Source organism: Bos javanicus, chromosome 11 (assembly GCF_032452875.1).
Source record: "Bos javanicus breed banteng chromosome 11, ARS-OSU_banteng_1.0, whole genome shotgun sequence".
Taxonomy (NCBI): Eukaryota; Metazoa; Chordata; class Mammalia; order Artiodactyla; family Bovidae; genus Bos; species Bos javanicus.
Genome location: NC_083878.1, coordinates 49,049,719 through 49,066,115, shown reverse-complemented (window position 1 = coordinate 49,066,115; position 16,397 = coordinate 49,049,719). Strand labels below are relative to the sequence as shown.

The 16,397-nt window shown below is 46.4% G+C and overlaps 1 long non-coding RNA gene across 3 annotated transcripts in view; it reads right to left on the bottom strand.

Moving 5' to 3' along the window:
* Positions 1-508: 508 nt before the first annotated feature.
* The window catches only part of LOC133257138 (uncharacterized), a 37,735-nt gene continuing 21,846 nt past the window's right edge, over positions 509-16,397 (bottom strand). For 2 of the 3 annotated variants that reach the window (XR_009739424.1, XR_009739423.1), the window contains exon 5: positions 12,926-13,516. This is a non-coding gene — a long non-coding RNA (uncharacterized LOC133257138). Of the gene's footprint in view, positions 914-12,925; positions 13,517-16,397 lie in introns of those variants that run through there. The other variant, XR_009739425.1, reaches the window with a different exon arrangement.

The following is a 16,397-nucleotide window of genomic DNA, read 5'->3' as shown; positions in this document are numbered from 1 at the left end:
GACTCACTGGAAAAGACCCTGATGCTGGGGAAGATTGGAGGCGAGAGGAGAAGGGGAAGACAGAGAATGAGATGGTTGTATGGCATCACTGATTCAGCAGACATGAGTTTGAGCAAGCTTTGGGATTTGGTTATGGACAGGGAAGCCTGGCATGCTGCAGTCCATGGGGTCTGCAGGAAAGAGTTGGACACTACTGAGCAATTGAACTGAACTGAACATGGTAAAATTTGCACCTTAAGTTGCATTGAGAAAGTGAATGATGATCATTTATATTTACTGATATAAAATATTAATATAATAATATATGAATATATTATTGATAACAGGAATAATTAAGAAAAGTACTGTGGCTCAATTGACACCTTTAAATACATTCATATTTTATCCACAAGCTTCCCTAGCAGCTCAGTTGGTAAAGAATCCACCTGCATGCAGGAGACCTCGGTTCCATTCCTGGGTTGGGAAGATACCCCCGAGAAGGGATAGGCTACCCACTCCAGTATTCTTGGGCTTCGCTTGTGGTTCAGCTGGTAAAGAATCCACCTGCAATGCGGGAGACCAGGGTTCAAACCCTGGGTTGGGAAGATCCCCTAGAGAAGCGAAAAGCTACCCACTCCAATATTCTAGCCTGGAGAATTCCATTGATTGTATAGTCCATGGGGTCACAAAGAGTCCGACACGACTGAACCACTTTCACTTTTATTTTATTCACAACAGCACGTACATATCTTTGAAAAATGTTTTATGCGTGTGTTGACTTTACTGGTCTATTCCTGGCTGTCCACCTTTTGGAAGAAAACTCTCCGTGGTTGGGTGCCCTCAGTGACCTTGCGACCTGGGACGCCCATATGGGTGGAGCCTGGTCTGTGGCCCAGGCTTACAGCGATGTGCTGGGCCAATCAGAGCCCTTGATCTAGAATTAGAAGTAACACGCCTGGAGGTGAGAGGCTGTTTAAAGTCTTGGGGCTGGGCAACAATACCCACTGCAAGCTGAAACCGTTGGGGATCAAGAACCATAATGAAGCAGTGCATGAAAATGAAATAACAGGAGTATTTGTGGTAACAAAAATGAAAGCTAAGCTTTGTTGAGCCTTTTCTTTGTGCCCTGCTCAGTTCTAAGAACTTTACAGTGTAATCTCACGCAGTCCTCATAAACACCCCAAATCCCTACGAAATTTGCAGATAAGAATAAAGCACAGAGAGGGTAAGGAACTTGGTCAAGGCCCACAGCTAGGAGGTGGCACATCTGGGATTGGAGCCCAGGCTACCTCTTGTCCTCTCCTGCCACTCCAGGAAGCAGGACTGGCAGCCCTCGGGCCGTGAAGGGAGACAGCGACTCTGTGTAGCCACCTTGATTTCCTGAGTCTGAATGTCTTGATCTGTGGTTTCCCTTGCCACAGGATTCCCTGGCAGTGCCCCACCCTCCTCCAGGTCGACTGGGTCTCTGCTTCTTGCTTCAGATGGAAACTCTAAGCGGAGACCGTTAAGGTGCACACAAGGGTTCATGTCCCTTTGTGTCTCTTGGGACCCCAGAGTATGAAGGGGCAGGGCCCTGAGACCTTCAATAAGTCCGGTCCATTTTGCCCCCCACCTCCAGCCCCACCTAGGGATGATGATCTGAGGCTGGGGGCTGGAGCTGTCCCCACTTAGGGGAACAGCTGCCCCGTGGCCTGGGCAGGGTTTGGACAGACTTGCTTGAATTCCCTTCACAGACTTCCTTAGATGTGGGCTTTTTTTACCCTTTTTTAAAGCTGTGGGTCGAGTGAGGCTATTAACCCTGAAGTTGCGTTCTGTCTCCAACTGACTTGGGTGAACTGCCCTAATGACTTTATTACCAAAATGCAGCAGGAATCCACTCAAAAGTGATGGTACAAGTGCTGCCACCTACTGGAGGAAAATTAACAGTGTCAAAAAAGAAGAGAGCACTTTGCCAACAAAGGTCTGCATAGTCAAAGCTATGGTTTTTCTAGTAGTCATGTATGGCTGTGAGAGTTGGACCATAAAGAAGGTTAATTGCTGAAGAACTGATGCTTTTGAACTGTGGTGCTGGAGAAGACTCTTGAGAGTCCCTTGGACAGCAAGGAAATCAAACCAGTCAGTCCTAAAGGAAATCAACCCTGAATATTCATTGGAAGGAATGATGCTGAAGCTGAAGCTCCAATACTTTGGCCACCTGATGCGAAGAGCTGACTCATTGGAAAAGACCCTGATACTGGGAAAGACTGAGGGCAGGAGGAGAAGGGGGTGGCAGAGGATGAGATGGTTAAATAGCATCAGCGATTCAATAGACATGAGTTTGAGCAAACCCCAGGAGATGGTGGAGGACAGAGGAGCCTGTCATGCTGCAGTCCATGGGGTTGCAAAGAGTCAGACATGACTTAGCGACTGAACAACAACTTTGTTTTATATACGTGGATGATTGGATATAGAAATAAAAATAGATATAGGTGTATATGTATGTGTGTGTGCATACAGATGTATATTCCCTAGCTTCATCCTTTGTAAGGGACTGGAAATAATGACGGTAGCTATGAGTATACGAGTCTCTGGATCTTGGTTTCTAAGTACCATTTCCCAGTGAAAAACAATTAGGGCTCCTTGGAGAACTGGCTGATTCTAGGGCTGGAGCAGTGAAAATATAAATGAATACAGAAGATTTTGCAGTGCTAGAAAAAGTGCTCAGAAATGGTGTGTGCGTATGTTTGTGTGTGTTAGTCACTCAGTCGTGTCTAACGTTTTGCGACCCCATGGACTGTAGCCCATAAGGTCCTCTGTCCATGGAATTCTCCAGGCAAGAATTCTGGAGTCACTTGCCATTTCCTTCTCCATGGGATCTTCCCAACCCAGGAATGATGAGGATATTATTAAAAAACACAGGATTCACATTGAAGGGGTTCCCAATGGCCAGATCTGAGACAATTTTAGTAACAAAATAAATAATAATAGTAATAAATAATACCTCATGGAATAAAGAATATATCCATGACTCTATATACATATAAATAAATAATTTCATAAATAAATAAATGAAGTGAAGCCTCGTACAATAGAATTCCAATGAATAAATATAGAAGGAATGATGGAAATAGGAAATTGCTGTTTGGCTAACCCCACAGTGGCTTCCCTGGTAGCTCAGATGGTAAAGAATCCACCTATAATACAGGAGACCTGGATTCAATCCCTGGGTTGGAAAAATCCTCTGGAGAAGCGAATGGCTCCCCACTCCAGTGTTTTTGTCCAAAGAAGTCCATGGACAGAGAAGCCTGGGTGGGCTATAGGCCATGTTGTCACAGAGTCGGACACGACTGAGCGACTAACACTAACCTCACCATAATTGTTGCAGGCAAGAACCACTGATGTGTGCTAGAATTAGTGGGTAAAAGTACAACGAAAAAAAAGAAAGGTTTCTGTTTATAGTCTCAAGATATCTCCACACAAAATACTTATTAATTACAAAGGGGAAAAAGGTAACTTTGCCATGGATAATCTGATAGACACCACCGCATCCAAGGGGTAAAAGTTCCTATCAGCAGAAATGAGATGTATGGGCATCACGTTCCTCCTGGTGTGATGTGCTGAGAAGACAACATGCCTTCCCGGGGCTTCCCCGGAGGTCCAGTGGTTAAGACTCCACAGTCCCTATGGAGGGGGCACGGGTTCAGTTCCTGGTCAGGGAAGTAACATCTTGCAAATAAATGAAGTTAAAAAAAAATCATTTCTGTAGGCATTTGTGCCAAAAATGAAAAACCTCAGTCTAATTCTGGAAAAGCACCAGACACACCCAAAATGAGGAACATTCTGCAGAGCAATTGGCCACTGCTCTTCAGAAGTGCTGTGATCAGGAAAGACAAAGCTTGAGGGAACTGTCCCAGACTGGAGGAGACTAAGGAGACATGATAACTCAGCGCCCTGTGAGACTGCATGGGATCCTGGGGAGAAGAAGAATCCAGGGGCAGTGGACAAAGTTGGAATACCAGCTGAAGATAAGTTAGTAGTGCTGTATCAGTGTTCATATCCTGCATGCGTGCTAAGTCACTTCAGTCACATCCGACTCTGGGACCCTATGGACTGTGACCCCTCAGGCTCCTCTGTCCAGGGCATTCTCCAGGCAAAATACTGCAGTGGGTTGCCATGTCCTCCTCCTGGGGCTCTTCCCACCTGGGGACTGAACTCACATCTCACTGTGTCTCCTGCACTGCAGGCGGTTCTTTACCACTACCTGGGAATTCCTGTTCATATTCTGGTCTTGATAATTATGCTCGGTTACAGAAGATGTTAACATTTGGAAGAGCTTTGTGAAGTGTATTTAGGCATTTTTCTTACTATTTTTGCAAAGTTTCTCAAGTCTAAAATTATCTCAAAATGAAAAATAAAATTAAAAACAAGATCGTGTGAAATATACATACATAATGATTTTTAAAAGGCGTTGCACAAAGTATTATATAGAGAATGAGTAAACAACAAGGTGCTACTGTATAGCACAGGAAACTATATTCAATGTCCTGTGATAAACCATAATGGAAAAAAATATAAAGAAAAATATGTTTTGCTCGCTCAGTCATGTCTGACTCTTGGTGATCCTATGGACTGTAACCCACTAGGCTCCTCTGTCCATGGGATTTTCCATGCAAGAGAACTGGAATGAATAGCCATTCCCTTCTCCAGGAGATTTTCCCAACCCAGGGATCAAACTCGGGTCTCCTGCATTGCAAACAAATTCTTTACCATCTAAGCCTGGTACTAGTGGTAAAAAAGAAAAAAAAATGTATAACTGAATCACATTGCTGTACAGCAGAAATGAACACAAGACTGTAAATCAACTGTACTTATAATTTTTTTTAAAAAGGCATTACAATGTGTATCAGGTTTCTGATTATCCAAAGTTTGAAACCTCCCTTAAGCCAGAGCCCAATCTGTGAGATGAAAACCTCTACTTTTATCACAACACAGAAGTAGAAAGAAGGGAAGTATTGGCACATATTGAGCAAGACACACGTAGATATTCATACGACGTTTTAGTGGAATTGTAGAACACACTGTGGGGCTTCCGTGGTGGCCCAGATGATAAAGAAACCACCTGAAATGCGGGAGACTAGGTTTGATCTGTGTGTTGGGAAGATCCCCTGGAGAAGGGAATGGCTACCCACTCCAGTATTCTTGCCTGAAGAATTTCACGAACCGAGGAGCCTGGCGGGCTGCAGTTCATGGGGTTGCAAAGAGTCGGACACGACTGAGTAACTAACATTTTCACTTTCAGAACACACCACAGACTGACCAAACCCTCCACTCCTGTTCTGGAATGTTCTGACCATTGCTCTGGCTTATGTTCCCACATTTCACAGACATCCCCAGAACTGCATGTAGCATGGTCCTGAGGATCACAGGACTTAATATTTCTTGCTTTCATAATGCTGGCCCTGGGGTGGCACAGGTAATGGGATAAAGGAAGCAGATCATGTCTGCTGAGGCATGAGATAATAGCAATGAAATGATGATGGTAGCTGAGTGATCACCTGCCAATGCTCTGATGCTTAATCTGACCCCTAGAGGAAGGGTCTCTTACTATACACAGTTTACAAAGAGGGTGGCAGACTTGCCCAGGGTCTTCTCCTCTGACGTGCACAGCTAGTAACTTGTGGGGCTAGGATCTGAGCCCAGGCAGGCCACCTCCAGAGCCCACATGCTGATGAGTTAGAAGGTGCAGGGGGTGCGGCTGAATGCAAGGTAAGTGGGGGTTAGTCCTCCAATCCATCTTGGGTTTTCGTTGTTGGTGGTGGTTTTTTGGCTGCTCTGGGTCTTTTTAATTGTGGCACATGGGCTTAGTTGCCACACAGCATGTGGGATCTTAGTTCCCTGGCAACCGCTGCGTTGGAAGTAGTAGTAGCAGTCGCTCAGTCGTGTCCAACTCTTTGCAACTCCATGGACTGTTACCTGCCGAGCTCCTCTGTCCATGGGATTCTCCAGGCAAGAATACTGAAGTAGGTTGTCATTCCCTTCTCCAGGGGATCTTTTCAACCTGGGGAGTGAACCTGGGTCTCCTGCATTGCAGGCAGATTCTTTACTATCTGAGCCATTGGAAGATGGATTCTTAACCACTGGACCACCAGGGAAATCCCTTCTCCTGGGTTTGGTAGAACTCCTCTCTGAGTTTCAGAATGGAACAGGATCAGAGCTACTCAAGCACTGGCAGGAGCTCTGGCAGCCACTCTGCAGGAGTGTGGGCTTAGCTGCAAGGGCTGGTGCCTGGACTTCCCCATGACAGCAACTCTTTTTATTATTAACCATTTACCTAGTCAGACCAGTCAATCCTAAGGGAAATCAAGCCTGAATATTCATTGGAAGGACTAATGCTGAAGCTGAAGCTCCAATAGTTTGGCCACCTGATGCAAAGAGCCGACTCATTAGAAAAGACCCTGATGCTGGGAAAGATTGAGGGCAGGAGGAGAAGGGGACAAGAGAGGGCAGGAATAGTTGGATGGCATCACTGAAAGCAAGCTCTGGGACATGGTGAAGGAGAGGGAAGCCTGGTGTGCTGCAGTCCATGGAGTTGCAAAGAGTTGGACACAACTGAGCAACTGAACAACAATCCGGCCACTTAGCAGTTTCTTCTGTTAAGTACCACAGTCAGGACACTTGGAGGCTCTGATTCATGGGGGTTTCTGATACTCTCCCTTCTGGGAAAAGTCCCTCCGCATACTAGGATTGCCTAAGCCTGTTCCTACTGCTGAAAGAAGCCCCAGTGCTGACCCTGGAAGTGGAACAAGCACCCCTTCTGGGCCAGTCAGTGTAGGGTGGAGAACTGTATGTGTGCTCAGTCGCTATCATGTCTGACTCATGTCACTAAGATTTGGCTTCTCTCCCTGCCTGTCCTCTGCTTTCTGGGTGTCACAGTCTCAGCACACACTGTCCAGGCAGGGGCTCTGCTGGAAGGGTGGTGGTCAGAGGAGGCTTTCTTCCCTGAAACCTCAGCAAATACCTCACGTTGTGCATGCATGCTTAGTCGCTAAATCACATCCAACTCTTTGCTACCTCGTGGACTTAGCCCACCAGGCTCCTCTGTCTGTGGAATTTTCCAGGCAAGAATACTGGAGTGGATTGCTATTTCCTACTCCAGGGCTTTCCAAGGGATCTTCCTGACCCAGAAATCAAACCTGCATCTCTCACATCTCCTGCATTTGCAGGCAGATGCTTTACCACTGAGCCTCACCTGGAAAGCGCAGGATGGAGGCTTAAATAGGAAGAAATTTGAACAGCCACAAACTGCCCCCTCCCCAGTTTTTCTCCCTTCTCCTCATGTTCTCTGAGAAGTAACATACATAGAAAGCAAGGGTCTGGACCAGGACTCCTGACCTTGCTGTGTGACCTTGAGCAACACCCTGCCCTCTCCGGGCTTTAGTGAACTCAGCTATGAAGGACAGGGTGAGACCCGGTGATTTCTAGGGTCCCTTCCGGCTCCTGCACTTTGCGGCGCCAGGAGCTGGTGACAAGGCAGAAGGAAGCCAGGCCCATTCCGGATGGACTTGAAGGTGTTTGCTCTGTGCTCTTGCGGAAGAGCTTGACCGAGGTGTGAGTTAGGGAGGGACTGTGGCTGCTCTGGCTGCACACAATCGGGACTGAGGTGACTCAGAAGAGAACACGCCATGTGTTAAAATAAGAGTTGGCATTTCTGAGAAGGGAAGTCCAGGAGCCGGCCAGGATGGGATTAGCTGTTGATAAGGGCCCAGCATTGTTCTTAAGTCTCCCCTGAGGTCCACACCACATCCTAGAAGAGGAGAAGCCAGGTCCTTGGACCCTGATGGGGTTGGGACAAAGTCAAGGCGTTGCTGAGAATGAGGCCCAAGGGGCGCCTGGGGCTGTGACAGGAGGAGGCAGGGGAGTGCTGTGGTGAGGAGTCAAGGCCGTCTGATCCTGAGCGCCGAGTGCCCTGACCTGTCACTTGTCCTGGGCCAGAGGAGGGTTTGAGAGGGGACGATGAACATGGACTCTGAAGGCCTAAAAATGGACAACCTGAAACAGCTGTCCAAGCCCAGCGACCCTGAGCACCCCCACCCTTTCCCCACAAAAGTTCAGGCAAGAGCCATGAACACAGTGGGGGGAGTGGGGAGGGGAGTGCCCTCAGGTTCAAGACTCTTCAGTCTGTGAAAAACAAATGCTGACAGGAATGTGAGGAAACCACTGTTTACTTTGTTCAAGTGTTCTAGCAAATGTGTTCTAAAGTGTCTCTGCGGCAGGATGGTGAGGGAGGTGAGGCCTGGGCTATGGGAAGTGGAGACAGGAGTGAGGACCCTGCAGAGGCCACAGCGAGGAGGTCATCTCCCCCTGACTCCTGGGGAACAGACCCACAGGGAGCGGGTGCAGGCCCTCTCTAGAGTTGAAAGTGAGCGCAAAAGACGGGGCTCAGGGCGTCTTGTTGGTGCAGGAAAGGCTCAGATTTAGGGTCCCAAGAAGGGGCCTGTGTGTGTTGGGGTGGGTGGGCAGTGGGCACTGGTGACTCTCGGGGGTTGGTGAGTGGCAAGTGACAGAAACGTATAAAGCTGGCTAAGCTAAAGAGGAGTTAGAACAAGGGTCCCGCAGGACCTGAAGTTACCAAGAGGATGAGAATGGGGGCCAGGAAGTTTCTGGAACAGAGTGGGCTCAGAGTCACTGTCTCTGTCCCCTTCACCCAGGCTGCCTGGTCACCTGTCTCCATTGTCCATCCACTGACCTGGCCTCCTAGTTTGATCACTGTTGCTCAAGGACCTCAAAAGTTCCTTCCCCACATGGTAACCACAGGCCCTGAGACTCACAAACTTTTAGATACAGAACACGAAGCAGGCTCACCAGAGGCCCTAAGACTGAGCCCCGGATTTTAGAGACAGAGAATGTGTTCTATCAAGGCTGGCCAGGATTCCCACCCCTCCCCCACTGCCCCGCCCGCATCCCCCAACCCTCCATCTAATGGGCTCGCCAGGTGAGGCAGGTCCATAGCGACCATGTGGGATCCTCCACTTTGGCTGAGCTGTGGGTGGGGGAATTTCTTTTTTTTTTTTTTAATTTTATAAAAAAAAGTTTTTTAACATCAAAACATTTTGTACTGGGGTATAGCCGATTAACAATGTTGTGATGGTTTCAGGGGAACAGTGAAGGGACTCAGTCATACGTATATATGTATCCATTCTCTCCCAACCCCCATCTGAGGGTGGGGGAAGTTCTTGATCCCAGAAATGACAGAAACAAGAGAAGATGGGGCCAAGAGGAAGAGCCAAGGAAATCTCCTGAAGCTGGGGATCCAGGTGAGGAGAAGCCCAGGAGAGAGCCGGGAGGGAAGAGAATCCAGGACATACATCCACACCCATGAATGAACTCTGTGTATTCACAGATGGTGAAGAGTGGTTTGAACTTTTTTTTTAGTTGGAGTATAGTTGATTTATAATATTGTGCCAATCTCAATTGTACAGCAAAGTGATTCAGTTATACACATATAGACATTTAAAAAATATTCTTTTCCATTATGGTTTATCACAGGATATTAAAAAAAATTTTTTTAATTGGAGGCTAATTACTTTACAATATTGTGGGTTTTGCCATACATTCACTTGAATCAGCCATGGGTGTACATGTGTTCCCCATCCTGACCTTCCCTCCCACCTCCCTCCTCATCTCATCCTTTTGCTTTAGAACCTCCCGTAAAAAGAATCTATAACCTGACTGCCACTGATACAGCAAAAAGGTCTGATTCATCAAAGTCATCTTTCTTTTTTATCTTTTTCTGGCTGCACCAGGTGCCATGCGGGATCTTAGTTCCCCAACCATGTATTGAACCCCTGCCGCCTGCACTGGAAGTATGGAGTCCTAACCACTGGACCACCAGGAAATTCCCCATCAAAGTCATTTTTTGCTCAAGGTAACCTCAGAGAAAGAAGTAGAGAAGTTTATGTGTGACAAATTTTTTTTTTTACAGTCAGGGAGAAATTTCCTGCCTAGAAGTGGGAAAGATCAAGAAATGTATACCTGCATGCATGCTCAATCTTGTCCAACTCTTTGCTACCTCATGGACTGGAGGCCGCCAGGCTCTTCTGTCCATGGAATTTCCCAGGTGAGAATAGGGAATGGGTTGCCATTTCCTATTCCAAAGAAATGTACATGTGTGTGCAAATCCCCAGACCCAAGCAATCAGAAACCTCCCATGTGTGTGCAGGGCTGTCACTCACAAGTCTCAGGACAGACAACAGGCCACACCCCCTTTCTCCATGATAGGCACCCCAATGTTTGGAGCCGGCTGATAGAAGGCAGCTTGCTCCATTTCTTAGGCCTTGGGCTCTGCCACTGGCATCTAAAAGCCTCGTGGTGCAGAGGGGTGCTTTCAATATCCCTGTTTCTGTGAGTGAAGCACCCTGCCTGGCTCCACCCTGCCTCTTACACTGGTAGGAGGTAAGATTCCTTCCCCGATAACGTGTTCAGGCAGTCAGCAGGCATTTACCATGCTCAGGAGTCTGTAAAGCACCTTGCCCGAAAGAAACTTCTAGAACTATTAAAAGACAGAGAAAGTGCTAGAAGTTCCCAACACTTGTAGGAGGTTGACTGTCTTAATTTTCTGGAACTTTCCCAATTTTAACACTGAAAAGTCTTGCATCCCAGGAAACCCCTCAGGCCTGGGCAAACTGAGCCAATGACTTACTGATGTGGCGGGCACATGGGGAAAGATGCTAAGTCACGATCAAAAAGCCCAGCTGACTGTTTCTAGCATCACACCCAAGCCTCACACCCACAGCCTTCCAGAGGCATTTCTTCCCAGAGTGCTCCTAGCTTGCATCGTTCTCAGCACTGGGCTCTACCCTCTTGGAGATGGTTGATTTTTCTCACACCCACACATGCACATACACAAGCAAAAAAAAAAAACCCCAAAAGACAGGCATTGTTTAAACTTATAGCAGGTTATATTCTAGGAAAAGGTGGTGTAAGTCAAAAAGATAAAAATTGGGTCAATTTTCCCACAGAAACAATACCATGATGAGAAAGCCTGAGCAGGAAAACTTCTATAAAAAGTTCTATCCTGGCCTTGAACAATTTCTGCAAACTTCTCTAACTTGCTAAACTTTTCTAAGTATTTCTCTGAGGTAACAAGGAGCAAAGTGTTCTCTTAGAAAAATCAGACGCCAGGAATGATTAACTGGACATTGAATACCTGTACTTTGATGTACATATACTTCAAAGGAAAAAGACAAATCAGTAATTTATCCTTGGACAGCAAGGAGATCAAACCAGTCAATTCTAAAGGAAATCAACCTTGTATATTCATTAGAAGGATTGATGCTGAAGCTGAAGCTCTAATACTTTGGCCCCCTGAGGTGAAGAGAAGACTCATTGGAAAAGACTCTGATGCTGGAAAAGATTTGAAGGCAAATGGAGAAGAGGTGGGCAAAGGATGAGATGGTTAGATAGCATCACTGACTCAATGGACATGAATCTTAGCAAATCCCAGGGGATAGTGAAGGACAGGGAAGCCTGGTGTACTGCAGTCCATGAGGTTCAGAGTCAGACATGACTTATCGACTCAACAATAACAACAACAACTGTTATTTTATTTGTTGAAAGGATCTCTCTGCTCAGGGTTCCCACTGAGCAGTTAGAGGAGTGGTCTTCAACCATGTCCTCAACCACCAGGGAGCCATAAAACCTGCTGATGCCTGGGTGCCATCCAGAGATGCTGATGAACTAGGTTTGGGTTCCAGTGGGTGGTGGATGCACCTGGGGCCAAGAGCTTGCAGCAAGAGAAGGGGAGGAAAAGGAGGGGTGCCTGAGGTCTGGGGTCAAGTCCTAGGATCTTGAGTGCTGGAGCTGGAACACTGAGACACCTACTAACTGGAAACAAAGCCCTAGTGGTCACTGAAGTCAATCTTCTTATCTTGGGGAAATAGATCTAGAGGGATGAGGGGATGTCCCTCAGCATTTAGATGTAAAATTAGAACACAGTTTTGAAAAAAATTTTTTTAATTTAAATAAAAAATTTTTTTTAATTTAATTAAAAATTTTTTTATTTTAAAATTTTTAATTAGAGGATGATTGCTTTACAGTGTTGTGTTGGTTTCTCCAGACAACAACGTGAATCAGCCAATACATATATTCCCTCCCTCTTAAGCCTCCTCACCCCCAGACCCTCCCCATCTCACACCTCTCAACTGTCACAAAGCCCGGGCTGAGCTCCGTGTGTTATCACATAAAGCAGCTTCCACTAGCTATCTGTTTTACACATGGTAGTGTGCATGTGTCAGCGCAACCCCCGCAGTTCGTCCCACTCCCTCCTTCTCTCTGTGTCTGCATGTCTGTTCTTACGTCTGCTGCTCCATTCCCGCCCTGTAACTAAGTTCATCAGTACCATTTTTCTAGATTCCATATATATGCGTTAATATACTTTGTTTTCTTTCTGAGTTACTTCACTCTATATAACAGGCTCTAGAGAACACAGGTACTTTGATGCTTTATCTTTTGTTTTGTTTTGTTTCTTTTCTTCTATTTATTTATCTTTATTTGGAGGCTAACTGCTTTACAATAGTGTGTTGGTTTCTGCCGTACATCAACATGAATCAGCAATAAGTATATATGTATGTCCCCTCTCTCTTGAACCTTCCTCCCACCCTATCGCGCCCCTCTAGGTTGTCACAGAGCACCAGTTTGAGCTCCCTGCATCAAACAGCAAATTCCCACTGGCTATCTATTTTACGTATGGTAATGTATATGTTTTCCTGCTGCTCTCTCAGTTCATCGATCGCATCCTCTCCTTCTCTTACGGTGTCCACAAGTCTTTTCTCTACATCTGCTGCTCTATCCCTGCCCTGAAAATAGGTTCAGCAGTACCGTTTTTCTAGATTCTATACTACGTGTTAATAAACAGTATTTGTTTTTCCCTTTCTGGCTTCACTCTGTAACAGACTCTAGAGAACATAGGTATTTTGACATCTTATCTTTATTCTGCTTTCACACTTTGGTGGCTTTAAAATATGCCTACATATTCCTTGAAGTGCTTCCCTTTAAAAAGTGAAGTTTAATTCCTTTCCCCTTGAGTGTGGGTGGACTTCATGGCTCATTTCAAATGCGTACAGTCTGGAGGAACTGATGGCTTGTGACTTTTGAGGCCAGATCGTGGGTGCTCTGTTTCTTATATTGCTCACTCTGGGGAAGTTAGCTGGCATGCCCATGAGGACACCCCTGCAGCCTGAAGGAAAGGCCATGTGCTGACAGCAGCTCTGTGGGGGTGGCATCTTGGAAACTTCCCTGGTGGTTCAGATGGTAAAGAATCTGCTTTTCACTTTCATCTTGGAAGCAGACCCTCTGGCTCCAAGCAAGCGATCAGGTGACTGGAGTCTTGGCTCACATCTTGTCCACCCCCTGCTGGGAATCCCTGAGCCAGTACCATTCAACTAAGTCAGTCCTTAACTCCTGACCCACAGAAATGGTGAGATAGTAACGGTGAGTTTTAAGCAGCTAAGCTTTGAGGTGACTTGTTACACAGTAATTGATGACAAGTGCATGCACCACCCTAAAATAAAATCATTCAGAGTTAGTAATATCCAATTTGAGGACAAACTCTAGTGCAGGAGGAGAAAATGAATGAGAGGAATAGAAAGTATAGCAGCATTTTCCTTCTAAGGGAGGAAGGGGTTAGGGTGGTGGAGAAATCTCTGTGTATGCTATTCCCCTCTGTTGGTGGAAGCTGGATAAAGGAAAGGTGCAAACTTCAAGGTGTCTAGAAGCTCTTCAGTCTGTTGAAGCTTACAACCTAGAGTGGGTGGCTTTTGTTTTATCAGGGCTCACGAAGCAGGCCTGAAACTGAGTTGCTGTTGTTCAGTGGCTAAGTCGTGTCCAACTTTTTGCAACCCCATGAACTGCAGCACGCCAGGCTTCCCTGTCCTTCACTGTTTCCCAGAGTTTGCTCAGATTCATGTCCATTGACCTGGTGATGCTATCTAACCATCTCATCCTTTACCACCCTTTTCTCCTTTTGCCTTCAATCTTTTCCAGCATCAGGGTCTTTTCCAATGAACTGACTCTTTTCATCAGGTGGCCAAACTGAGTAGAGGTGGAGAAAATGGATGGAGCAACTTTTAAGAATCATGGTGTATGACATTTCTTCATGTCATTGGTGCTAACCTCTAGGCATCCTGTGAGGTCTGTTGCATACACAGAGCCTCGAGGAAGGGGGCTGAGCTCTCCATGTGGGTCAGTGCTGAGCATGGGTGGGAATGGAGTCATGAGAGGCCCTGTGTAAGGCTGAGGGTTAAATCAGAGAGCAGAGAGAACTTGAGGGCCTCAGCATCTATCAGGTGGTCAGAAAAACAGAAGCTGTTCTGTGACTTGGGGACCCAGTCTGCAACCAGAAGTGTGAGGGGAGAAAGTGGGAGCCCTTAGAGTTCTGTGATACTCTTGCACCTGACCAAGCTTCTGGGGAAAATGGCTTCTGCTTCCCTCCTGCCGTCTAAGTCCAGGGCATGATTCTCTCACTGACAAAGTCTAACCTGGGAGCACACGAGGGAGGGGACTGTGGGAAGCAGCTTCCAGCCCAGGTGGCAGGGTGATATGTCAGGGTTAGCACTGGACTTCCCAATATACAAGCCTGGGGAAGCTGCCACTGAGGGCTGGGTTACGCGGGGATGTTCCCTTTTACTTGGTATAAAGGCAGCAAACAGTCCTAGTTGCTATTTACTTGCCAAATATATCTTCAAGAAATTTCCAGAGAGAGGTCTTCATGTTGACCAGAAACTGTTGCCCAGGAAGTGAGTGGTCATGTGGTTGGTAACACAAGGCTCCCAGGTGACAGCCTGTGGACACCTAGCCTCTACCCACAATTCTAAACTTTCCTCAGCCACTCCTTCACTGAATGCTTTAATGTCTGGCCTATGTGGAAAACATTTCTTCAGCTCATTGGAGACCCTTATCTTTATTAGGGAAACTTTGCCTGCTAGGTCTGCTTTTGGTGATTCTCAGAGAGTTGAGTGTATTCATGATTCTGAGAATACTCATTTCAGAGTCTGTCTGTTAAGGATCTGTGGTGTTAGAAGTGAATGGTTTCTGGGATTTCCCTGGTGGTCCAGTGGCTAAACTTCTGCACTCTGAAAGCAGGGGGCCTGGGTTTGATCCCTGGTCAGGGAACTAGATCCCACATGCCACAGTTAAGAGTTCACAAGCTGCAACTAGACGATTCTGCATGCCTCTACTAAGACCTGGTGCAGCCAAATAAATTTAAAAAGAAAAAAGAAGTGAATGGGTTCTGAGCAGTCAGTGCTTCATTTAACCAAAGATATAGGGTTGCTGGTTTGGAATGTGTGGGAACAAAGATTGGGAACAAAGATTCACATGGGTAGCCAGTGAAGAAAATAATTCCAGAAAAGTTTGTAAGCACTCTCTATGTAAAGGCATAGAGAGAATCATATAATACCCAAATTCAAATATTGCTTAAAATAAGGCCTAGGAATTATTGGTGCTTTTGACAGCATTGAGTTCTCGAATACCCTTCCCTCCACCCTACCTCCCACAATCCCAAAGCGTGTAAAAAAAAAATCTGTCTTCTTGAATTTGGGGCTCTGTAATTAAGAATGGATGCTAATTAATCTCCACCTTTGCATACTTCAGGAAGAAAGGGCTGTCATGCAAATGAGTATGAGTAGCACATTTATGCTAGAGAGATTTTAATTTTTGAAGTTTAATTTCAAGCTTGCCAGAAGTACCTACTTGAAGCCCTACCACTAGCCCAAAAGAAAGATGCCCTTCTTTCCTTCCTTAAGACACCTGGCTGTCACCCGCCAGAAATCTGTGATAAGTATTCGAGTTCACAATCTGTGCAATGTGAAGGGGGCCCTAGAGTTGTGCAGTGCACTTGCTGGGCTTCTGCACATGGAATCCTGGTGTGCACACAGATACGGGTCACTCAAATTCCAAAGGTTGTCTACTACAGGACATTCTACCAGCTTTCATTTGGACCTATTGAAAGTCCTTTAAAAACAAATGCTGTATTTATTTAAAAAAAAAAAAATCCCACCTTTCATTCTCTCCTACTTCCTGAATCAGCTCTGCCTACTGTAATCTGATTAGCAGAAATCTACCAGGTGCCCACCCTGTCCTGTTCTTTTCAAAGGGCCAGTCACCCCCTGTGTGGACTCCTCCCATCCTCCCCCGTCTCCGGCCCTGCTGGCCATCCCCGGGCAGCGCCCCTTCCTGCGTCTGTTCCAGACCATCCAGCTGGTCTCCCTGAGGTACCTCCCCGCTCCCTCCTCCCAGGCCTGTGGGAACCTTCAAGAAAAGTGAGTCTGGGGCCCTGCTTGCCACAAGGGACTGATGAAGCTTGTGGCTGGATGCCCCAGTTTTGTGGGTGTGAGGACAGTGGGTTTGTGTGGTCGGGCCAGCTGTGAGGTCTGGTGAATGAG